The sequence below is a fragment of the Papaver somniferum genome, chromosome 7 (assembly GCF_003573695.1).
Source record: "Papaver somniferum cultivar HN1 chromosome 7, ASM357369v1, whole genome shotgun sequence".
Lineage (NCBI taxonomy): Eukaryota > Viridiplantae > Streptophyta > Magnoliopsida > Ranunculales > Papaveraceae > Papaver > Papaver somniferum.
The window spans coordinates 58,538,541-58,565,385 of NC_039364.1; positions in this window are offsets into that span (position 1 = coordinate 58,538,541).

The following is a 26,845-nucleotide window of genomic DNA, read 5'->3' on the forward strand; positions in this document are numbered from 1 at the left end:
CATCTCTTTTTCTTTTTCAACCTTTTTTTTTTTCATGGTATCTCAATCACTCTAATTCACCCTAGCATTGGTAACAACTTGAATCGTGGGCCCCACCTATCACTTAGAGAAACATAGTTTAAAAACAAAATAAAATAAAAATAGAAGTGAAAAGGACTCAACGAGATATGGTGAAACTATCATGTTATTTCTAACACCTGAGCTCTGTGCTTTTATGAATAGACTCTTTAGATGTTTCCATCTAATCAGATTGGTTCCTCAAACTCCTACAATCAAAATGCTTCCATCCACTTAGATTAGTTAGTGCAATCCTCAATAGGCATAATTTCTAAGCTCTGAAGTTTATTTATTGCAACTAAAAAGTTTCTCCCATACCCCCAAACTTAAACCTAACATTGTCCTCAATGTTCTAAACATGAAATTAAAAGCATGAACAAGGAGAAACTGTTACCATTTGAAATGAAAGAGTTACAGAAGGATATTACCTGGTTGCATGAGATTGGGTTACCTCCCAAGAAGTGCTAAGTTTAAAGTCTTCAGCCAGACTAAGAAAAGGATTAGTCAACTCGAACCGTATAACAGTAGCCGGAATAACTGTGGGTCTTTAAAACCAAAAAGAGCTAACAAAAGGAAACTGCAGTGAACCAAGAAAATGTACAAGACTAGCATGCCCTTACCTAGTTTCCTGATTAAGATATCTATATCTAATTGTGGTTCAGGTTCAGGTTCTATAAAAGGGTCTAAATATATTTCTTTAGGCTGCAACTCCTCAAAATTGAGATCCGAATTATTAGGTCCTAGAGTCTGTAAATACTTAAATAAGAACTTAGAAGCACAAAATAATAACCTAAATAATTGAGGATCCTCTAAGTCAATCAGGTTTGACTTACATAATTGACCACAGTGAGAATAATGGTCATTCTTAAGAAAATGTGTCGATTCTAATATCCTAAAGTAATTAGGTTTAGTCTCAGAACTTAATAATTGACACATTTGAAATTTATACGTTCCCACAATTGTTTGAAAAATATTTGGTGGGAAAACAAAGTCGATCTTAGTATCATAGCCTGGTCTAACCTCATCAACCAGAGGATGGGTTTCTAACAACTGAACTTCCTTATGGACATCACTAGGTTCAGGAAAACGAGTATGAAAGTAATCTTGTAAAATGGTTGAGGCATTGATGTCAAGTCCTAAGTGTGGGGACTTTCTGAGAGTTAAAGGTAAGGCACTAGGGAAGTGATAATCACCCCCAAACTTAGAGTTTTCAGTTTCTCTAGATAGACCTCTAATTATTTCTTGAATTTCCGTATCTTCAGAGTCCTTAAAATATTCAAGAGATTCTTCTAAGTTATTATCAGGTAGTGCATCTTTACTCATCTCTACGGGTCTATCTTCTTCTTCCAAGCCTATTGTTTCTAAGTCGCTAGACTCTAAAACAGTATTTTCGAAATGAACCCGTTCCTCTAAACCACTATCGGCTTCGTAATCAAAAGGAAAAACTACATCGTCTAAAACGGTGGTATCCCTAATCAAATCCTCGTCCTTTTGAATAGGTGAATAATCATAAAAATTATTTGGATTTGAAGTAGAAATAATATAATCACTATAAAGCTCAATTGGATTACTAGATTCCTGATTACTATGCCTACATATTTCAGATTCTTCATCACTACTATCCTCATCATCATAATAGTACGAAGATGATTGAACCTTATCTAAATAAGTAGTGTTACCAATTATAACCTCGTTATCTTGATTATGTGAAAAAGTATCTTCATTCTCAAGGGTATTATTGGATACACTATATTGGCAATTCAAGTTATTTCGAGCAATACTTTCGTTCGTCTCTAACTCAAGTCTACATGTCGACTCAGCTATCCTCTCAAGGGTCTCTTCCAAAGAAAGTTCCCTTAGTGTAGGATCTAAGTTTTGAGTTAATCTATTGAGGATATCTTCTACAGATTCAGTTGTTGTTGCAGTTCTTTCGTCCATAACTACATTATTCACCTCATCTAATTTATACGTCGATTCAGCTAACTGACGTGATGACTTAGCTAAATTCCTGAGAGTCTCTTCTAGAGAAGGAATAGGAACTGAAGGATCATAATAAGGACTACTTTTCAAAAGTTTGATTGTATCCTCTAAATACGAAGAACTAGTATTATAATCTTCTTGCTCGTATGACTGATGCGCGTGCGGGTAGTAATTGGGCTCACCATGGTATGAACCATAACCTTGAAAAGGTTGGAGTCCCCAGTCACTATTCTCACTATGGTCATAATACTGATGATGTCCATATTTAAATTCAGGTCGATATTCATTGTATTGGCTTCTATCATACCAGTTCGACATTCTTAATTGCAGGGGAATTCTACGCAATCACAAACAAGTCCGACTCGACCAAATCAAACCTATAGAATCTAGCAAACAAAAAGCATGATGGCTTCACTTAGATTGTTTTCTAGACCAGCTTCTATTCCTTCGAAAAGGAATTCGTTACAATTTGAGCACACCCCTCTGGAATCAATCCGAGCTAATGTAAGTTGAATCGAGGCGAGGGAAGCTCAGTGGAGCTTTGATATCCAAGGCCTCACCGCTATCACAAGGCGGCGCAGTCACGCATTCAACTCACAGAAACCATCATGAACTTTGAAATGTGCTTAAAGAGCAACCAATATTTTTCGAACGAGTTTCCTATTAAGCTCGTTACCCTATTGGTCTCGTTCTATTCAAAATTTTAGGCTTAGGTTCGCGTTTGGTTTCGTTTTCCTAAGGCGGGCAAGAAGGAAACGGTGATGAAATCCGAGTCCTTATCTTGATTTGGCCAGGCCTTGCCCTTTACTAGGAAATTAAAAACAGTCCGGTTCGTTCTCAAACAATTATCACCTTAAGGAATACAGTAACTCGCTTACAGGAGATTCGCGAGTGTTTCGATTGGACTTACCTCCCGTACCAGACGGGGGATGAACCGCTGTAGTCGACTCGGGCCACGACTCCTATGCCGTGTACGAACCCGAGGGGCCGAGACGATATAGTAATCGTCGTCCTTCCCTGCACACAGTTTATATAATTATTTTTTTTTAATAATAATACCCTTCCGTAGGGTTAAAAAATAAAAATAAAAATGTCCAAAAGTCCAGAATAAAGTCCAAATAAAAAGTCCAAAAATTACAAAAATTATGAAAAATAAAGCCTATTTACAAATTCTAAAAAAAATATATAAAAGCTATATACAAAAAAAAAAATAATAATAATAAAAAAAAATTAAATCCTAAAAAAGTTATGTCTTTTTTCTCTTCTCTTTTATCTTTTAGCTTTTAGCTTTAAGCTTTTTGTTCCCAAGTCCTTAGTATTCCACTTCGAACCTGTAAATGAAAGACACAAAAAGAAACGTAAAAAGGAACAAATAATAGTAAAAATAAAATAAAATAATAAACCTAAAAACAAATCTATATACAAGTCCCCGGCAGCGGCGCCAAGTATTTGATGGTTTATCAAATAGTGATTGTAGTAGTGGTAAAAACTGGGTCTTTTCAGACTTGTGAAGAAAACAATTTTTCTAGATTTAAATTAAACAGGCAAATAAATAAAATAGTTCAAACCTTTAGAGAAAATACCAAGACTAGGATTCCACCATTAACCAATTAAATAGTAAATTCTAAATAATATTCATGCAATTCTATCTTTAAAAATAATTCTAATATTTGCCTCAAATATATTTTTGAAGTAATAATTGTAATCACAAAGTATAAAACATCAAAAGTTTTTAAAACCCAGCATGCTTCATCAAAATAATTCACAACTATTCAATAAAAACTAATATTTTAAATTCAATTCCATGCAAATAATCAAATAATAATATTGCAAATAAATAATAAAATTAGAATTATACCAATCAATATGGACCAATGGCTTCCTCCGTCGTCTCGGCTAATGGGTTTAGCTCCTCATCCCAAAGACACACTCACAAGATGAATTCATGGCTAAAATAGGTGTTTTTATTGATGAATATAAGATGAAACAGAAATTTGCAACGCTGTAATGGTGTTACAGCGCCACTGTTACAAAGGGGTATGGTAATTTAAGACTGCTGTAAACGATAACTATCTACTGCTGTGAAACAACAACAGTGGTATGAAAATAAGTCTGCTGAAGAACGACGGACTCTGCGAGTCTGTTCTTCGTGTTCTTCAGAAGCTTTAATGGCAGCAGCAGCAGCAACGTTGTCTCCTCTATAATTGCTTCTCCTAGGCTCTCATCGACTCTAAACTCTCTCCTAAAGGTTTCTCTGACATAAAACCAACTATTTATAGGCTTTAAATCCCCTTGAAACTCGATCAAACCCCTTGGAAATCTCCATTATTCTTTACGGGTTGTTTGAAGAATAATCTTCTTCTTGTTGCGTTACAGGCTGTTTCTAGCTATTCTCTCGTCTCAAATATCTTCTAGGACTTTTACCCAACTGTTTTGATGTATATCCCACGCAAGATATCCCATAAATCTCTCAAACTAATCTCAAACCCTAAACAGAAACCGTGTGCACTGTCTTGACTTTGTGTGGATTTTCTGACTTATCCAGCCTGGGTCTAATCGCTTCTAACAGGTCCCTTATGTCTTTTAGAGTCCGTGGGTACCAAATTTGCCCATTGAATCGCCTCCTAGGTCGCTCAAATCCTTGATCCAAAACTGTTGACGCTGCTGCCTTTTTTTTCCGCCAAAATCCAGTTTTGAAACTTTGAAGATGACCTCCCCCTATCCAGTTCCGGTGTCCCTTTAGTACATGCCCTGAAATGGGGTGCCCCTTAGTAATTAGGTTACCCCTTATCCAAAGTGAGAGTCCGTATAATAATTTTCTCCCACGAGCGCAAAAACTACTTTTTAGCCAATTTCGCCGCAAAAGCTTATTTCTCCAAAAACACCTACAAAGACATAAAATAACCAAATAAGTACAAAATCGAGCACTAACAATATAAACAATTGGGACAAATTAGACACATAAATGCGTCTATCACATAGCAAGATGTATTAGTTGTTATGACTGATGCTTGGTGCTGATTCTTAGTTTTGAGCTGTAAATGGAAGTCTGTGCTGTTGCAGGAATGGATTACAAGCTGCAGGGAAGGAATGGTTGTTTCTGTGGTTAATTGAGAAGAGAAGAACGTATGAGGTTGTAGCTAAGATGCTGGGGATGTTGGTATTACAGAGCAGCTGTGCAGATGGAGTTGTGACTTGTATGTAGAGGATGCAGCTCAAATTGCAGGTGGACTGATTGGTAGTGACGGTGCAAGTGTTGTATGCTTGGTGGTTTCTGGAGCTGTTGGTTTGTAGTGAAGTAGGAATGCCTGAGAAGTTAGATGAATGGTTGCAGTGGCCTCTTGTAATACTGCAATGGAAAGAAGATACATATGGGATCTGAAGCTGGCAGAAATGGCTTAACTTGAGGCACTGCAACTGGTGCAGCTAAGTGAAGCAATGTGTTGCTGGATCGCAGGCAATAGTGCTACTGGTTGGACTGGTGGAAGTAGTGCAGTGATGAGAGCTACAGAAGGGTATGGTGTTGATGTTGGAGTTCAGTTGGTGGTGTGTCGCTTGATGCTGAGATTGTAGAATAGCAGCTGGAATTGAAGCTGCAGGTAGTGGAAGTGATGTTGCTCCATCACGGTCTGAGACGGAATCGTAATGCACCATGATGGTGCTACATTGAGTCTGGCCTGCGCAAATGGCCTAGGCCTAAGTGATTCAGCCTAGTCAGATGCTGACTCATTCATTTACCTGGCTGACTGTCTGGCTAAACTGACTCGGTGATTGACTCGATCTGACTTACTGAGTTGACTAGCTTTGACCGGTGACAGCTACACCTGAGAAACTTTCTCGGCTGTTTTCTGGCCAATTTCCGGCCAACTTTTGGGACTTCCGGCGATGATTTTTGACAAGAGTTTATTCATGGGTCTTTCTATATATGAGATTGGTGGACTTCTATCTATTGGACCTTTCGGTGGACTTACCTAGTTTTGGAAAGAAGAAAAGCTAGAAAAAGGAAAAGCCTTCTATTTCTTTAGGGGCACGTATTTTTCTACTTGGAGTTTTGGAGGAGAGCGGCGATTCTATTAGGGTTTGCTTTCGTATATTTTTATTTCTTTATTTTATGAAAATGATTATGATGAACTCCATTACTATGAGTAACTAAACACTATTATTGGTTATGGGATAAAAGTTGATTTCTCAAGCATGATATTTAAATCAATGGATTAGTTTTCTCTCAACTTTATTGTTATGATTCATTGTTAATATTGTTGCATGATTTCAGTGCTAGTTTGATTGAGTCCAGAATCAATTAGATTGGTCTTCATATCTATTGCCAGATTAGGTTTTATTATACGAAAAAGTGATAAATTCCTGATTATAAGTAGCATAAATGTGAGTAGTGCTTGTAGTGATATATCCTACTGGTCACATATGAATCATAACCTTCGTTAAATCGAATTAGTGCTTTTACACGTTCGGTTGCTTTGATTAGTCTTATTCCATAAAACTTATTGCTCTTAAGGAGTTAACTTAATTGTGCTTTTACACTTTAGGTTGCATGCTAGGTAGAATTCACATATGCGTCTTTTAATGTGGTTGTGATGAAATCAGGGAATTAGCGGGATATTCTTGCGATCAAGGTATCCTAGGACTTTTAGTAAATGAGAGATTAAAATACCAATCCTAGTCATTGATGAAAATACATGTTCGTGAATGATATTATCCCGTAACCAATATGTTCCTCTTATTGATTATTTTCATATTTTATTGCTTTCAATTATTTTTATTGTTTTGCTAAAACAAAAATCTCCCCCCTTGGTTACTAAGAAACTGAATTTTATAACAACAACAGCCTCTCTGTGGGAACGAACTATTTCTTACCACGTACTTCATTTATATTTAGTAGAGTGAGAAAGTGAAATTATTTTTACGCATACGACAGCGATCAAGTATCAGGAATTGAGCAACGAATCAATTCATGCTTTGAGGTGATACACTCAGATAACTGAGATTTAAACTCCTCTTGTAATTCGTTTAATTTATCACAACTAATTGGATTACGCATAGGAGGAGCATTGCTCTCACTGATTAGTAAATCAATATCAACCTCAACATGAATATTATTCATCATAACTTGATTTAGCATGTCAAGATATTCTTGCTCTTTCTGGAGGTATAACTCAACATCAAGATATAAGCTCTCAAGCTTCTTTTCAAGCCCTGAAAATAATTTAAGGGATTTTAAACCTGGTGGAGGTTTAGATAGAATTTCTTCTACAGATTTTATTAAATCAGTCATGGAAGATAATTCTGAAATCCCTGGATCTGGTGGTTCACTTATTGAGATAGCACTACTGTCCATAGGGTCAAATCGCTACAAACACAGACTTGTAAGGTCTTGAACGTGTTGGTCTGCTCTGATACCAATTGAAAAAGTGGGGGTACAACAACCACACCCAATATTTCGCTTAGCAATCTGTATGGACAAACTCCAATATACTTTCTAGAGAATCAACTAGACAGTCAGACTCAATCTAGATAAAAAAGTATATCAAAGAGTTTATATTTCAATCTCTCGATTTGATATATACTCAAGCAAATAGAAATCTGCGAGTCTTTATCAAATACTAGAGAGATAACTTGGATGGTACCAAAGACCAATATCCAAGTGTCAATCAATTTACAACAACCAAAAGGTCGGATATTCTAATTGATTGAACAACGCACAACCTGTGATATTTCAATTATATAATAAAATATAATGCGGAAAAGAAATAACACAGACACCAGAATTTTGTTAACGAGGAAACCGCAAATGCAGAAAAACCCCGGGACCTAGTCCACATTGAATACACACTGTATTAAGCCGCTACAGACACTAGCCTACTCCAAACTAACTTCGGTCTGGACTGTAGTTGAACCCCAATCAATCTCACACTGATCCAAGGTAAAGTTATGCTCCTACGTCTCTGATCCCAGGAGGATGCTACGTACTTGATTCCCTTAGCTGATCTCACCCACAACTAAGAGTTGCTATGACCCAAAGTCGAAGACTTTAATAAACAAATCTATATCACACAGAAAAGTCTACGGTAATAGATAAATCCGTTTCCCACGAATATACCTACGAGTTTTGTTCCGTCTTTTGATAAATCAAGGTGAACAAGAACCAATTGATAAACCGGACTTATATTCCCGAAGAACAGCCTAGTATTATCTATCACCTCACAATAATCCTAATCGACGCAGCGAAAAAATATATTGTGGAATCACAAACGATGAGACGAAGTTTGTTTGTGATTACTTTTCTATCTTGCCTATCGGAGATATAAATCTCGAGCCAATTATTACAATTGTACTCGTAATGATAGAAGATGCAATATCAGATCATACAACTACAAGAAAAGTAGTATAGGTCTGGCTTCACAATCCCAATGAAGTCTTTAAGTCGTTAACCTGGTTTTAGAAGAAGAAACCAAATGTTAAAGGAGATTCGACTCTAGATATGCAACTAGTATCACACGTAAGGTGTGGGGATTAGGTTTCCCAGTTGCTAGAGTTATCCCTTATATACACTTTCAAATCAGGGTTTGCAGTCAATGTTAGCTTAGTAAAAAAGCATTCAATATTCACCGTTAGATGAAAACCTTATTAGATTCAAGCTAATATTTCTCAACCGTTAGATCGAAAACTTAGCTTGTCACACACAAATGAAATGTCCAATTTTGGGTTTATGAACTGTACCCAAACATTAACATTTGTTGGTTCAACAAGTCAACCAAATGGTTAGCCATATGATTACTTTCATATCAACCTTATTCTTATTCACCATAACTAGTTCAAATGACTCAAATGAACTAGTTAGAGAGTTGTTCAATTGTAAGGAAATCTTATGTAACTACACAAGACACAATTGAAGCAAAATTGGTTTGATTCACTCGAATCGGTTCATGAACTTTATAACCACGGTTTGCAAAAGCATTCCTTAGTTTATTTAAACATTAATTCAAGAACAACCGACTTTAGATTTAACGTGCTCAAGTTCGTGGACTGGGTTCGTGGACTTAAGCTCATGCAAGGAGTAAACGAACTCCAGCAGAAAATCTCGGGACGATAAGTTCCGCAGGTTCGCGGACTTAGTTCGCGGACTTGGCTCACGCCACTTTCAACTTCTCTTGATCAACAAAGTTTTAGAAAACTTTGGTTCAAGGAATAGGACTTATGCATATATGTGTTTCCACAACAATGCTTATATCCACCAATGGTTATGTAATCTAAGCTCTCATTTCAGTCATTGAAACATTCGCAGAGAACGTTATATAGCCGTTATTCACATACCATTTTTCGTCAGAGCAATTTTCAAAGTGATTGAAACATAGCATGACTTTCGTCACTTGGTAAAGATGAATTCGGCTAAAGAGAAAGCTTGCCAACACATATTTCGAGAAATAGATAGGCAAGATAAACTCGGATCGAAATAACAAATGTGTATAATGAAAGTCTATATATCAAAACGACTTTTATCTCAAGAGTAGGAGATAGAGTAGATAGACTTTTGAGTGACAGATAAGTTCAAGTCTCCACATATCTTTTAGTCGATGAAGATCCACCAGTTCCTTGAGTATTCCTTCGTCTTGTATGATGATTGCCATGGAGTATTGAGCTCAACTACACTTTTTATCCTAATCTGATACCTTTAGCTATGTAGGCTAGAAATCAAGACTTATAGTTTTGATCACTAATATTGACAAACATGCTTGAGATAGCAACGCATGCGAGTTCGACCGAGCAATGCTCTAACAAGCGTGTTATTAACTTCCCATGAGCAAATCGATTGGCAAAGGACAATATTGGGCCGGTGGTGAACATGTTAGCACTTCCCCGATTGTTTGGAACACGATCTATGCCGTCCAACTAGGCTGGAAAAGTTGAATGGATATGATGACTTTTGAGACCGTTTCTTACGGCTTTAGCTCGTTCGAGCTTCTTTTTTATGCAGTGCAAGCGCTCATGTTTGGGTCGGCGTTTGAAGCGCTCGTGAATGAGCAACATGGGGGCCGATCAACTAGAGGACTGGTGGTCCCGCCGGTGGTTTCTACGGTGATTGCTTAGTCCTGCTAGGAGCAAACTATGCTTGTTAAATCGTGTGGCCAAATTGTGTGGACGCGATCGTTTCTGAGACTAATATTAACAGTCTAGATTTTCTTTATGAAATAAATGTGTATTTGATCACGCTAACTTTAATTAAAAGTGTGTGAACACGTTGATCTCTTTGTCAGAGAGATGTAATCAGTATTTTTTGTGCAGATCCCAATACTAGCACTTCGAGAGATTCATGCTACTCTGCTGAGAGTGATCATTGATCGTCATGTCATGCCAGTATTGAGAGTTCGACTGGGAACATAGCACGGAAAAAATACAAGGCAAATCATGCATTAGTTAATGATGCTGGCATAAGATAGAATTCACAGAATATTCGGGGTTGCTAGCACCATTCTGAATGAACTTTATCTATATACTGAGTTGTTCAAAACATGTGTAAAGAAAGAGGTTTGAACAATCGTTATTTTCAAGTGGCCATCATTCCTTTGTAGGATGAAAGCACATTAAATGCAGTATTTTACAATTTTGACCCCGAACTAAAAACCATCATCAACATTAAATCCCCTGCTTAGCACGTAACAGTGACATTGTTGGGGGGTAAGCACTAGATGGTGACAGATAAAGAAATTCTCAAGAGGAGTTCGATGCACATTACCGGGATAAAGATTGGTTTGGTTTTTGCGTAGGGAACGTTTCCTTTCAGCGCGGTTATCTTTTTCAGATAGATAAGTGTCTACTTGATTGTTATCCCGTATCTGGAGCCTTTATACACGGTGAGTAGAGACTCCTTTTGTTCCTGGGTCCTGCTAATTTGTGGAACATAAAGAAGACGCTGGACCCTTTCTCTCATCACATGATTGCCTCTCTTCCTCGTTCCAGGTATTGTTTCACGCTCATCATGTATTTTGATTTTACAATCGATGATGATCTTTCCTTCTGTCATTAATCACGATGCCCCTTTTGCAGTATATATGATGGGATCTACTGGTGATGATTACTCTTTCACTTCTCCAGAGAAGAGCTTTGAAGTTGACAAACCCGAGGCTGGTGCGTTTGAGGAGGTGATGGCAAAAATAGGTCCTTTGTTTCGTGAAGCTGATCGTGCCATACAAGGTATGTATCTTATGTACCTACGCCTCGTTCGGGAGCGCGTCCAGACTTTCTTAAGTTCAGTCGACATGGAGGAGGGATGGAGGCGCGATGAAGCGTCTCAACTGCCGAGCGCGAGAGCTGAAAGGTTTGCAGCTCGGCTAAAGCGGCGAAGAATTGAGCATGAGCGTCTTTCCAGTGAAAAAAATATGATTATCATGTCCGTGATGGAATCATCATCCTCGATTCTGACATGGACGAACCAGAGCATCCTCAGAAGGCTGTTGGGACCGTTCCTGAGGGAGAGATCAAAGTAGTTTCCGTGAGTGGTATTGACGCGGCTGATGAGGAAATCATGATAGCTACATCTGGAGAAGATGTTGGAGTAGCTTCCAAGGATGAAGATGTTGAAGTGGCTTCCTAGGACACGTCTTCCGGAAAGAATATTGAAGCGGCTGTTGAGGAAGGCGTCGAAGCGGCGTCAATAGGGGAGGTCGATGTGGCTCCTCCGGAGAATGCATTACTGACTTGCGATGACGGCGTTGTAGCAGTTTCCCACAATTCCTGTGAAGCTACTATTGATCCTTCCGACGACTAGATTTCCCTTTGTTGCTTTTATTCTTGTGGAATGCTTTCACAATTTGTAAACATTCCTTTTTATGCTCAGCAGTGACTGAGTTTAGGTTTAACTAAACAATGGTCTTTCTATTCACATTATCTTGAGATCCAATTGTAATGCTCTCCAGGATCATAATATAATTTCTTATTTCATCAATTCACGTATATAACCCGTGATGCGTTTTATGTGTACTATCTTCGTGATGATTGTCCATGATTTCAAACAACGAAGAACTATACGATAATGGAAACCACGAACCTATTTTCCAGTAGCATAGTTTCACAAATCTTATTGCAGTGATGCTGCTTCACTGTTGGAGTAGATCGTTCCCACACGAATCCCCTTTGTCCTTTCTCCCTGTACATATTTCCTCCGATGTTTCTCGAAAGATATAAGATATTTCTTTTAGGGTTTTGTCTTTCCGGTTTGAACTGATGGGTAATGAGGGTTTTAGGTTTTCTCACGACTTTGTGTCATGGTTCAGGGGTAAAGAGGTTTCTAAAAGGAAATAATATTTCGATTAATAATGAAACCCTAATTATGAATGCAAGCAGTGCAATCGTTTTGAAGGAATTACAAATATTGCATAAAAATGGGGAAATTGCTGAAGGAAATATTAAAGAGAACGCTGGAGGAAAGGATAGCAAAGCGTTTTAGGTATGGAGAACGCCGGAGGAAATGGTAGCACAGCGTTTTAGGTATTGTAGGGTTCAAGCCATCATGAGTGAATCGTCACGCCTTCCAGTTTGTCAGCATTGATGAGCTTGCAGTAACCGCCTAAGATAATATCTGCCACCAGGTATGGCTTATCTTCCTTTTTAGTAGGGGAATCAGGCTGAGCGATCATTTTCACGGTCATATTCCCAAATTGAAACGCAGTCGCCTTCATTACCAAATCTCCAACTTGAAATGGGTTTGGGAGTTGTATGGATACTTGATCCTTGGTCTTGCCATCTTTGACCGAGACAACTTCTAAACTTTTAACAAAGCGTTTAAAAGGACCAGCGTCCCATCCACATCTCCTAGTGGCGGATGGACTGTTGATTGGAGCGAGTCCCGAGCCTTATCAGAAGGAGAAGTGACTGGTTGCAAAAAAGGTTGTTCGATGAGACTTACTTGGGTTCGGAATCTTCTAATGTATGCAGATGAGCTCTCTCCAGGTAATTGCGTCACATTTGTGAGTGATTGAGACGGCAACAAATAGTCTCCGGGATTGGATGGCTTGTTGGAGATCCTCTCAGGTATAGACACCGGAAAAGGACACACCCCTAACTTTACTTTGTTGTCGTGCACCCATGAGCTCCCCAGAATCATATCATAGTTTGCGTAATCTTTCACGATATGAAACTTACCGCGTGTTAGAGCGTCTCCTATCTTGATATCGAGGTCGGTGTACCCATAAGTGTCTCTGGACTCTCCTTCAGGATTTTTAATTGTGGTTGGGCAATGAACAACGTCCTTCTTCGAGATCTTTTCAGCTTTCAAGGACTTGACGGTGACGATGTTGAAATCGGATACTGCATCAATTAGTACGTTTTCGAACTTGACATCCTTCAAGCGAGCGACGGTTAGGAGTCCCCAGTTACATCTCGCGTTTCCTAACAAGGATTGAGGTTCAGGAGAAACTTCCTTAATTGGAAACAAACGCTTGCCTGACACGACACGGTTAAGATCCCCAAACATGTCTTGACGCTGCGTCTTTGAGAAGTACAAAATTTCACACAATCGTTCCATCATAGATTGTACAGTCTTGTGAACAGAGTCCCCAGAAATCATGCAACTCCTGACAGGAAGGGGATCCCTCTTGACTCCTTCGTTTCCTAGCTGAAGTTCTACCGCATCCACTTTCTCTTTGAAAATGCGTTTCAATTTGTTGCAGTCACTGGTTGGGTGATTGACGAACCTGTGGTAACGACAGTATTTGGGATTCACCATCTCTTTTCAGTTGGCGGACGTCTAAGAGGAGGAAAATTGATTGCATCATCTTGAATCCATGCTTCCAGGAGTTCAATGACTTCATCTATTGGAAATGGGAAGTCTGGAGCATCTCCAGCTTTAGGATCTTTAGTCGTGGCTTTCCGGGATGGGGTTGTCTACGCTGGTGCTGCGCGTTTGGGTTGTTGCTCCGTTGCTGGAGCTTTCCTTTTCCCTCCTTCACCTTCCACGCTTACCGAAGGACCAGTGTTGTATTGCTTGTTGATAATACGCCTATTCCCTCGATTTTCGCGTGCATCTTCACCTCTAGCCGGTCTGGTTCTTTCTAAAAGCGCTGGTGCGGTCGTAACCGATCGTTTAGCAGCTTCATGGAGTTCAGAGAATGTATGGAACCGCAAGTTTTCCAGCAAAGCACGATAGATGGGAACCATACCATTAATGCAAAACTCCATTAAATGTTGTTCGGTCACATTTGGATTGTGAAAATCCAAAGCTTGAATTATGAATCTCTTAACGTAATCGTTCGGATGCTCATTGTTTCGCTGAAACATTCTTCCCAAGTACGAGAAATTGATTTGCTCGGACACAAAGAAATACTTTTTGTAAAAAGCGGTAACCATCTCACACCAGTTTGATATGTTGTTTGGTGCGATGTTGTTGTACCAGGTGTATGCTCTTCCAGTAAGCGACTTTGGGAAATCTTTCAGGCGGAGGACGTGATTATATTCATGTTCTCCCATTGATTCCGAAAAGGGAGAGATGTGTTCGGAGCGTTACCAGTACCATCATAAAGGGAAAACTAAGGAGAGGAATATCCTCTCGGTAGGGGAACTCTCTACACATCAGGGGGATACGGAGGTTGGTGCTGGTGCAGGTCCACCGGGTTTTCCCTGCCTCGATTTTTAAGAAGTCGTTCGACATCTTCACGAGTGATGAAGTTGGATGGCTGGTTCCTTTCCCATGGGCTTTCAGGCGCAACACGAACTTCCTCATCTATGAATGCACGCCCTGCTGAAGTGCTTGCACCAAGAGTATTGAAGGTACTTCTTTCGGGTTCCATGGGCTGGCATTGTTCCTGCGGTAGTCGCTCTGTCAGTGTCTTAAGGAAAGTCAGTACTTCTTTCTGAGTCGAAGCCATGTCTGTCTGAGCCTTAACGAGAATTTCTTGCCTCTCCATCAAATCAACAATGGTAATAGGAGGTTGGACTCCTCTGATTCCTCCAGCTCCTCGTCCTGACGGGGGAGTAGCAGCTGCTCTGGTGACAACTGAAGGGTTTAAACTTGAAGAAATGTTGGGGTTTGCGGCTGTTGTGGCTCTGGTGATGGGAGGTGTTACCAAGGGAGTCTCTGCGCCACTTCCAACTTCTCTTGATCAACAAAGTTTTAGCAAACTTTGGTTCAAGGAATAGGACTTATGCATATATGTGTTTCCATAACAATGTTTATATCCACCAATGGTTATGTAATCTAAACTCTCATTTCAATCATTGAAACATTCTCAGAGAACGTTATATAGCCGTTATTCACAGACCATTTTTCGTCAGAGAAATTTTCAAAGTGATTGAAACATAGCATGACTTTCGTCACTTGGTAAAGATGAATTCGACTAAAGCGAAAGCTTACCAACACATATTTCGAGAAATAGATAGGCGAGATAAACTCGGCTCGAAATAGCAAATGTGTATAATGAAAGTCTATATATCAAAACGACTTTTGTCTCAAGAGTAGGAGATAGAGTAGATAGAATTTTGAGTGACAGATAAGTTCGAGTCTCCACATACCTTTTAGTCGATGAAGATCCACCAGTTCCTTGAGTAGTCCTTCGTCTTGTATGATGATTGCCATGGAGTCTTGAGCTCAACTATACTTTTTATCCTAATACGAGACCTTTAGCTATGTAGGCTAGAAATCAATACTTATAGTTTTGATCACTAATATTGACAAACATTCTTGAGATAGCAACGCATGCGATTTCGACCGAGCAACGCTCTAACAAGCGTGTTATTAACTTCCCATGAGCAAATCGATTGGCAAGGGACAATATTGGGCCGGTGGTGAACGTGTTAGCACTTCTACGATCGTTTGGAACACGATCTATGATGTCCAACTAGGATGGCAAAGTTGGACGGATATGATGGCTTTTGAGACCGTTTCTTACGGCTTTAGCTCGTTCGAGCTTAGTTTCTCTGCAGTGCAAGCGCTCATGTTTGGGTTGGCGTTTGAAGCGCTCGTGAATGAGCAACATGGGGGCCGATCAACTAGAGGACTGGTGGGCCCACCGGTGGTTGCCACGATGATTGCCTAGTCCTGCTAGGAGAAAACTATGCTTGTTAAATCGTGTGGCCGCGATCGTTTCTGAGACTAATTTTAACAGTCTAGATTTTCTTTATGAAATAAATGTGTGTTTGATCACGCTAACTTTAATTAAAAGTGTATGAACACGTTGATCTCTTTGTCAGAGAGATGTAGTCAGTATTTTTTGTGCAGATCCCAAAACTAGCACTTCGGGAAATTCCTGCTACTCTGTTGAGGGTGAGCATTGATCGTCATTTCATGCCAGTATTGTGAGTTCGGCTGGGAACATAGCACGGAAAAAATACAAGGCAAATCATGCATTAGTTAATGATGCTGGCATAAGATAGAATTCACAGAATATTCGGGATTACTAGCACCATTCTGAATGAACTTTATCTATATACTGAGTTGTTCAATACATGTGTAAAGAAAGAGGTTTGAGCACTCGTTATTTTCAAGTGGCCATCATTCCTTTGTATGATGAAAAAGCACATTAAATGCAGGGTTTTACAATTTTGACCCCGAACTAAAAACCACCATCAACACTAGTTCATTTGAGTCACTTGAACTAGTTATGGTGAAGAAGAATATGGTTGATATGAAAGTGATCATATGGCTAACCATTTGGTTGACTATTGTTGAACCAACAAATGTACAAGTTTGGGTACGGTTACACAAGCCTAGAAACGTGTATTTCATTTGTGTGTAACAAGCTAGTTTTCGATCTAACGGTTGAAAGATATTAGCTTGAATCTAAATCAGGTTTCATCTAACGGTGAATATTGAATGCTTTGTTACCAAGCTAACATTGATTGCAAACCCTGATTTGAAAACTATATAAGGGAGAACTCTAGCAACTGGGAAACCTAATCCCACACCTTACGTGTGATAGTAGTTGCATAGCTATAGTCGATTCTCCTTTAACCTTTGGTTTCTTCTTCTAAACCAGGTTAACAACTTAAAGACTTCATTGGGATTGTGAAGCCAGACCGATACTACTTTTCTTGTAGTTGTGTGATATGATCTTGCATCTTCTATCGTTACGAGTACGATTGTAATAATTGGCTCGATATTTTATATCTCCGATAGGCAAGAGAGAAAAGTAATCACAAACACTTCGTCTCATCGTTTGTGATTCCACAATATCTTTTTCGCTGCGTCGATTAAGATTATTGTGAGGTGATCAATAATACTAGGTTGTTGTTTGGGAATATAAGACCGGTTTATTTATTGGTTCCTGTTCACCTTGATTTATAAAAAGACGGAACAAAACCTGTAGGTATATTCGTGGGAGACAGATTTATCTATTACCATAGACTTTTCTGTGTGATACAGATTTGTTTATTAAAGTCTTCGACTTTGGGTCGTATCAATTCTTAGTTGTGGGTGAGATCATCTAAGGGAATCAAGTACGTAGCATCCTGCTGGGATCAGAGGCGTAGGAGCATAACTGTACCTTGGATCAGTGTGAGATTGATTGGGGTTCAACTACAATCCAGACCGAAGTTAATTTGGAGTAGGCTAGTGTGTGTAGCGGCTTAATACAGTGTGTGTTCAATCTGGACTAGGTCCCGGGGTTTTTCAGCATTTGCGGTTTCCTCGTTAACAAAATTCTAGTGTCTGTGTTATTTCTTTTCCGCATTATATTTTGTTATATAATTGAAATATCACAGGTTGTGCGTTGTTCAATCAATTAGAATATCCGACCTTTTGGTTGTTGATTTAAATTGATTGACACTTGGATATTGGTCTTTGGTACCATCCAAGTTATCTCTCTAGTATTTGATAAAGATTCGCAGATTTCTATTTGCTTGAGTATATATCAAATCGAGAGATTGAGATATAAACTCTTTGATATACTTTTATCTAGATTGAGTCTGTCTGTCTAGTTGATTCTCTAGAAAGTATATTGGAGTTTTTCCATACAGATTGCTAAGCGAAATATTAGGTGTGGTTATTGTACCCCCGCTTTTTCAAAAATTAGTTAGGCCAATTATTAGCAGTCAACTAGTGGTACATATACCATCCCTTAATATTTTAATTGTTGGGTACCAATATCCGGAGTTTATCATTTGTTGGATACCATACGTTAAAATAGCTCATTCATTAAACCATGGTGATCTTGTTTTAAACATGGTCATCCCTATTATTCAGACACACCAAGACGATTCATGACTTGTAGTTACATTAAATTTGTAGTACGATGGACATCCATATTAACGTGGCCAATTCACAAGTTATTACTATGAATAGATAACACCATGATTATAAACTTTCCGAGAACACGTCAAGTTTTTTACCATGAGACTACTGTTTACCCTTTAGACACACACTAAAATTTTTAAAGTCGCACAAAAAGATTCCAATGTAGCTAATATTTACCTTTTAGCTACTAGTATATGAGGGATTTCGTAGCCATTGTTATAACTTATTTACTAATAATGGTTTTAGCTATTCGAAATTTGTAATTTTCGTAGCTTCAATTAAATTTGGTCATGGATTCACATTAAATGATGGTCAGATTTCAAGGCAGTAAGAGAGCCGAGATTTTTGGTTGGGGAACTAAGGAATTTTTTTTTGCATGCACCGTAACTATACTTTCTCTCTATAGTTGGGTGATCTAGGGTGAATTGTATGGAAGAGTTACCAAACAAACTTTTACACAGTGAAAATAAATACGTCTTGATTGTGATTCATATTTGGGTTCTGCTTGATTATTTGATCGTTATTCAGGTTTATGAGCCACTTAATTATCATCAATCAATATGGGTGCCGAATTATCTTGCCTAACTCATTCAAAATACATTTCCATACTTACTCAAAAAATATAAACACTCTAATAAAATTTTGCAAGAAAAATAATAATTCAAGAATAACTTTAAAAGTTACTAGTATTTTTATTCTCACTGACAAAGTAAACATCAACATCATTACACACAACCACATGCGAGAGATACACATTAAATCAATATTATCAAATATTAACTAGTATTATTATATAAATTAATAAAAGAATTGAGTTGGTGTGCCACACAATACTACTGAAAACATATATTCATTCGTACATATTAACTCATACATCTTTGTCACTATGTTGAATTAAAAGTAAACATTCAATTTGATGGAACTATAATATGCATCATCCAATGTTTTTGAGGTAATTAATGATAACTTAGAAAAATTACTTTAATACAATATAATATAAACATAGATTGGAATAATTTAACTTAAATATAACTTACTGATTTGTTTTTACACCCCTCGCGATTCTCGATTTTTTTTTTTTTGTAAACTCTAGTGAAACACATCCTTTCTCTCCACCCTCATGTTTCTTAATTTTGATGGCTATAAATTTTGGCCAAAACTATAAATACGAGAAAATCTTTCATCTCCCTGTGTTGTTCTGCCTTTATGGGGATGCAATATTGGCCACCTACTATAGTGAATCTTTAGGGACCTATCAGACACCTATTTGTATCATGTGTAACAAAATTCGTATTAATAACCATTCATAAAAATTCATCAAGCAACTAAAATTGATCCAAAATACATTTTATTAATCATAAAATACTCATATGTTTGATCAGTTGTGCAAATTATTTGAAAAAAAAATGTTTAACTGGAGATTCTAAGAGTTTAAATTTAAAGTCTACGGTATCACGTCGACTATTTCTCTGAATGACTAGGATGCAATCTTCATTCTCTTGCTGGTACTCTGAGGATTCGATTATATGTGGCCCAAACATATCTATAGGTAATTTTTCAGACTTCCTTTTCTTGAAGAATGTTGTTGGTCTCACACCGGAATTCAGAAACATCTCCTTTCTCACTTATCGTTCCACCACAACGAAAACCAAATAATATAATCTTCAGTTTGTTGTCCAAATCCAACCCAACCATGATAAGACGAGTTCGTGACATCAACTCAATCTCTTTTTAAGCACAAGAAGCATCCATCTTTACATTCAAATATGACAATAAGAAATCAATATCAACTTTAAATCCAGCTTGTCTTTTCTCCTTATCTGCATCCTCTAAGGAAATAATAATCTCACTTGCCTCACGTAAGGGACCAACCAAGATGATAACATAGTCTTCCATAATGAACGGCTTTTTGTAACACTTTTTTACCGCATTCAACAATTCAATTCTAATATCAAAGCTTTAAGAAGCAAAAAACTGAGGAATTTTATTTGATCAATACAACAAATAATATATAAATATAATAGAGCTTGGTATTAAGAGGATCCATATAACAGGTTAATCTGAGGAAATTAAGATTGAGATGAAATAAACTTACGTTCCCAGCCATTTCCCACAGGGGATGTTATAACTTCTACAGATTTAGTATCATTGTTTATGTACGTTGCACGGCTATCACATGATAGAACCATTTTTACTGTTAGATTTGTTCAAATAATCAATGTACCCCTTCTACTGAACCAACGAGAACCTAAACAACAAACAACATATGCAATTATCAGGAAAAAAGAAAGAAAGATATGTGCAAACTTATCACATCTCAGTGAAATCAAAGTGAAACAAATAAATTAGAAGAGAAGAATTTCAAATAAAAAGTGAGAAAAACAATAGAAACATAGAAGAAGCAAGAAGAAATTGATCTGTAAACATCACCCTTTTAGAGTACATATATTATTTTACTCAGTAACTAAAGATAGAAAAAATCAAAAAAACCAATTACATGTGTACACATCAAATGACTAAGCAGAATTCATTACAAAAATCAGTAAGAAACACTCAAGGAAGCGAGGGAAAGTTAGAAGTTAAGAGCAAATCAAGTGACCGCCTTTCTATTTCAACCAAGAACTCTTCTGTACCATTTTCAATTTGTTAATAATAAGCCATCATTTCTTAAATCATACTACAACATCACATTCTGTAGATATAATTTAGTACAACATAGCCAAAACTGATGTGGTTTTTATGTTGTTGTAGAAAGTGGTAGTAAAGTTATCGTTCACTCAGACTTGTGGAGATTTGTTTTAGACTTAAATTAAAATAAAAACTCAAGATAAAGTTGTTATCAAGATTATAAAAAGCACCAAGACTCAGGATTCCACCATTGACCAATTAAGTGATTTAATCTAATCAATATTCATGCAATTCTTTGCGTTTAAACTGATTCTAATATATTGCCTTTAGTAGATTTTTGAAGTAACAATTGTATACATCAAGCATGAAACATCAAAAGTCTTAAACTAAGCATGCTCCATCAAAACGGATCACAATCATTCAATAAAAATCAATTTTCCAATATTAGTTCCATGCAAATAATCATAAAACAAATTGCAAGAATTAATTAAAATAGAAATATACCACTTTTCATGGAACAATGGCTTCCTCCGTCGCCTCGGCTAAGGGGTTTAGCTCTTCATGGTGAAAACACGCTCAAAATAATAATCCACAGCTCAAAAAGGTGTTTTATTGAAGAAGAGGTATAAAGCAGTGTGTTTGTAACAGTTATAATTGTTACAGAACCCACTGTTACAGAGAACTGTTGCAATAGGTGCTGTTACAGGAAACGATAGAAAATATATGTTGTTGAATAAAAGACTGCTCTGAAGGGTCTAATGTTCTTCGTGTTCTTCAGCAGCAGCATCAGAACTCGACTTCCTGCAACTTCGATTTCTCGACTCTGTGGTGTTCTAAACTTTCCCCAAACTGTTCGACCTTCTCCCTTGAACTCCCAGCAACTTATATATAGCCAACATAGCGATTTAATCTCCCCAAAACTCCTCGAAATCTCTTCTTTCCTTCCTTGGCAGTTACGACAATAATCTCTTCTCTAAATCGTTCCACGCATTTCTGAGCTTTCCCGATTGTCTCAAACTCTTCCTTACATAGATATGTATCTTTGGAAAGAGTTCTAGGTCTTTAGTCTCTCTAGAACTTCTAAAAATAAGCTCAATAAGGTCCGTGTAAAAATACTTTCCATGTTTAGCTCCAACTCGGTTTCTAGCCAATTTGGGTGCAATTCAAAGACTTCACCAGGCCTGTTTAGGCCTAGGGAGTAAACCCAAACAAGCTTCGTGATTGAATCTCTGCCAGACGCGTCCAAAAGTCGAATCCAACTCTGCCAGTGAGTGAACTTGTTTTCCCGCCAAAAAGCATATTTTGAATTCTTGAAGATGACTGCCCCTTATCCGTGGCTGGTCTCCCTTTAGCAGATGCCTGACAATGGGTCACCCTTTAGTAATTAGGTTACCCCTTATCCAAAGTGAGAGTCCGTATAGTAATTTTCTCCCACGAGCGTAAAAACCACTTTTTTAGCCAATTTCGCCGCAAAAGCTTATTTCTCCAAAATACCTACAGGGACATAAAAAGCCATAATAAATATAAGATCGAGCACTAATAATATATACAATTGAGATTATATAAGACACAAAAATGTGCCTATCAAATACCCCCAAACTTATTATTTGCTAGTCCTCGAGCAAATCAAATAGAAAATAAAATCCTAACTCACTGTCGCAGGCATCGTCGATTGCATTTAGCGTATGCAATAAGCCTTTACACCCCTAGGTGTCCCTAGTGGCCGAGTTATAGTCTCGGGAGGGCTTACAAGAGATATACCCACAAAACCTTTACACTCTAGACCCTAGCTATCTAAGCAGAACCTTGGAAGGCACTAAAGAATCTCCTTGGTTGGCATACATATTGACTACAGGAGGACGTACCCTGATGCGAAATTCCAATTTTTGTACACGAGTTTGCACTCAAGCATACTAAAATTCATATATAAGTGACAGAGCTCTACTCAGATAGTCGCACTATGGACATCAATATCCGGAGTCAAAACTAATCACATGGATAGATCAAGAAGATGGATATAGAGAAAAACATAGATGGTTTTGATGTTTACTAAGTGAACGTCGTTTCCCATATCTGTCTGAAGGCCTCCGCTAAAATGAACCTATCCTAATGGATTGAGGTACTAGTCTGACTAATATCAACACACTGGCATATACAAGGGAACCAGTGGTCGATAACCTAACTCTAGGTCAACACAACTGGCATATATAAGGGTACCAGTGGTCGACTTTATTGAATTTATTCCTTTTGGTCAAATGGTCTGGTCTCAATTTTTTTTTATTATTATTTTATTTTTGTTCATCTCTTTTTTTTTCCAACTTTTTTTTTAATAGTATCTCAATCACTCTAGTTCACCCTAGCATTGGTAACAACTTGAATCGTGAGCCCCACCAAATCACTTAGAAACATATTTAAAAAAAAAAAGAAAAATAAAAACAGAAGTGAAAAGGACTCAACGAGATATGGTGAAACTATCATGTTATTTCTAACAACTGAGCTCTGTGCTTTTATGAATAGACTCTTTAGATGTTGCCATCTAATCAGATTGGTTCCTCAACTCCTACAACCAAAATGCTTCCATTCACTTAGATTAGTTAGTGCAATCCTTAATAGGCATAAATTTCTAGGCTCTGGAGTTTATTTATTGCAACTAAAAAGTTTATCCCATACCCCCAAACTTAAATCTAACATTGTACTCAATGTTGTAAAGATGAAATTAAAAGCATGAACAAAGAGAAACTGTTACCATTTGAAGCAAAAGAGATAAGTAAAGATATTACCGTGTTGCATGAGATTGGGTTACCTCCCAAGAAGTGCTAAGTTTAGCGTCTTCAGCAGACATATGAAAGGATTAATCACCTCGTATCATAAAGTAATAGCCGAAATATCTGTGGGTCATCAAAACCAAATAGAGCTATCACAAGTAAAAGGAATTTCAACATGCCAAGAAAATTAACAAATAAAGCGCACCCTTGTCTAGTTTCCTGTTTAAGACAACTACATCTAGCTGTGGTTCAGGTTCAGGCTCTATGAAAGGGTCTAGATAAAATATTTTCATGCGCTGGAATTCCTCAAATCTAAGGCCCGGTTCAGGTATTAGAGTCTGGAAAAACTCAAGTAAAAACTTAGAATCACATAATAATAACCTGAATAATTGTGGATCCTTAAATTCAATTAGTTTTGACTCACACAACTGACCACAATGAGAGTGGTGGTCTTCCTTAAACAAATGTGTCGACCCTAATCTCCTAAAATAATTAGGTTTAGTCTCAAAACTTAATAATTGACACATATGAAACTTATACGTTCCCACAACTGTCGAAAAATATTTGGTGGGAAAACAAAGTCAATCTGGATATCATAGCCTGGGTAAACCACATCAACCAGAGGATGGTTTTCTAACAACTGAACTTCCTTATGGACATCACTAGGTTCAGGAAAACGTGTATGAAGATAATCTTGTAAAATGGTTGAGGCGCATATGTCAAGTCCCAAGTGAGGGACCTTTCTAATAGTTAAAGAACATGGAGAATGATAATCACCCCCAAACTTAAAGTTTTCAGTGTCTCTAGAAAGACTAGTCACAACTTCCCTAATTTCAAGGTCATATGATTCCTGAAAATGGTTAATTGATTCTTCTAAGTCAGGTTCATCCTCACTCATCTCTACGAGTTCACTTTCTTTGTCTAAGACTAATGTTTATAAATCGCTAGACTCTAAAACAATATTCTCAGAAAAAACTCGTTCCTCTAAACCATTATTAGCTTCATAATCAAAAGGAAATACTACATCATCTAAAACGGGGGTATCTCTAGTCAAATCCTCGTCCTTTTGAATAGGTGAATAATTATTAAAATTATTTGGATTTGAACTAGAAACATTATCATTATTAAGCTCAATTGGTGTAACAAATTCCTGATCACTATGCCTACTTATTTCAAATTCTTCATCAACACTATCCTCATCATAATCATCATTATAATAACATGAAAATGTTTGAACCTCATCTAAACAAGTAGTGTTACCAATTTTATCCTCGTCATCTTGATTATGTGAATAACTATCTTCATTTTCAAAGGTACTATTGGAAACACTATATTGGAAATTAAGAGCGGTTATGTTCTGGGCCTCTAACAAAATATTTTGAGTCGACTCACATGACTTCCTGATTGAATCTAGGAAAGAAACTTCACTCGTTACATTGCTTTCGTCCATAACTAAGTTATTCATTTCTGCTAACTTACGTGTCGACTCAGTTAACTTACGTGTCGACTCAAATAACTTACGTGTTGACTCTAGTAGAGAGGATTTTTTCTCGTATGACCGGTTGGCGTGTGGATAGTAATTGGGCTCACCATGGTATGGACCATAACCTTCAAAAGGCTGATGTTCCCAACCATTATTCACACTATGGTCAAAGTAGTAACGTCCATTTTGAAACTCAGTCTGATATTCGTTATATTGGCTATTGTAATACCAGCTCAACATTCTATTGCAGGGGTGTGAGTTGTCACACAAAATAAAACCCATTGACAGGGGATTCGTGGGTGGATAAAATCTTACCTCCCGTACCAGACGGGCGATGAACCGTTGAAGTCGACTCAGGCCACCGACTCCGATGTCAGTGTACGAACCCGAGGGGCCGAGACAGTATCGTAACTGTCGTCCTTCCCTGCAAACAGATGATATTTAATTTTGGCCCTTCCCTAAGGTTTAAAAATAATGTCCAAGAATGTCCAAAAAGTCCAAAAATAAAAATGTCCAAAAGGGAAAAGAAAAATTACAAAAATAACACCCTATTTACAGTTTCTAAAAATAAAACAAAATAACTATATACAAAATCTTCTTCTTCACTCCTTTCGGATTCCTCTTTTCTTTCCTTCTTTGGCAATGCTTTCCTTTTATAACACTTTTTCTTCCCTTGTAGCTTCGCTCCAAATCTGAAAAGAATCGAAAAATACCAAAACGCATAAAAAAGAACAAAAAATAATAAAAATAAAAAGAAACCTAAAACAAATCTAAATACAAATCCGCGTCGGCGGCGCCAACAATTGATGTGGTTTTTATGTTGTTGTAGAAAGTGGTAGTAAAGTTGTCGTTCACTCAGACTTGTGGAGATTTGTTTTAGACTTAAATTAAAATAAAAACTCAAGATAAAGTTGTTATCAAGATTATAAAAAGCACCAAGACTCAGGATTCCACCATTGACCAATTAAGTGATTTAATCTAATCAATATTCATGCAATTCTTTGCGTTTAAACTGATTCTAATATATTGCCTTTAGTATATTTTTGAAGTAACAATTGTATACATCAAGCATGAAACATCAAAAGTCTTAAACTAAGCATGCTCCATCAAAACGGATCACAATCATTCAATAAAAATCAATTTTCCGATATTAGTTCCATGCAAATAATCATAAAAGAAATTGCAAGAATTAATTAAAATAGAAATATACCACTTTTCATGGAACAATGGCTTCCTCCGTCGCCTCGGCTAAGGGGTTTATCTCTTCATGGTGAAAACATGCTCAAAATAATAATCCATAGCTCAAAAAGGTGTTTTATTGAAGAAGAGGTATAAAGCAGTGTGTTTGTAACAATTATAATTGTTACAGAACCCACTGTTACAGAGAACTGTTGCAATAGGTGCTGTTACAGAAAACGATAGAAAATATATGTTGTTGAATAAAAGACTGCTTTGAAGGGTCTAATGTTCTTCGTGTTCTTCAGCAGCAGCAGCAGAACTCGACTTCCTGCAACTTCGATTTCTCGAATCTGTGGTGTTCTAAACTTTCCCCAAAATGTTCGACCATCTCCCTTGAACTCCCAGAAACTTATATATAGCCAACAGAGCGATTTAATCTCCCCAAAACTCCTCGAAATCTCTTCTTTCCTTCCTTGGAAGTTACGGAAATAATCTCTTCTCTAATTCGTTCCACGC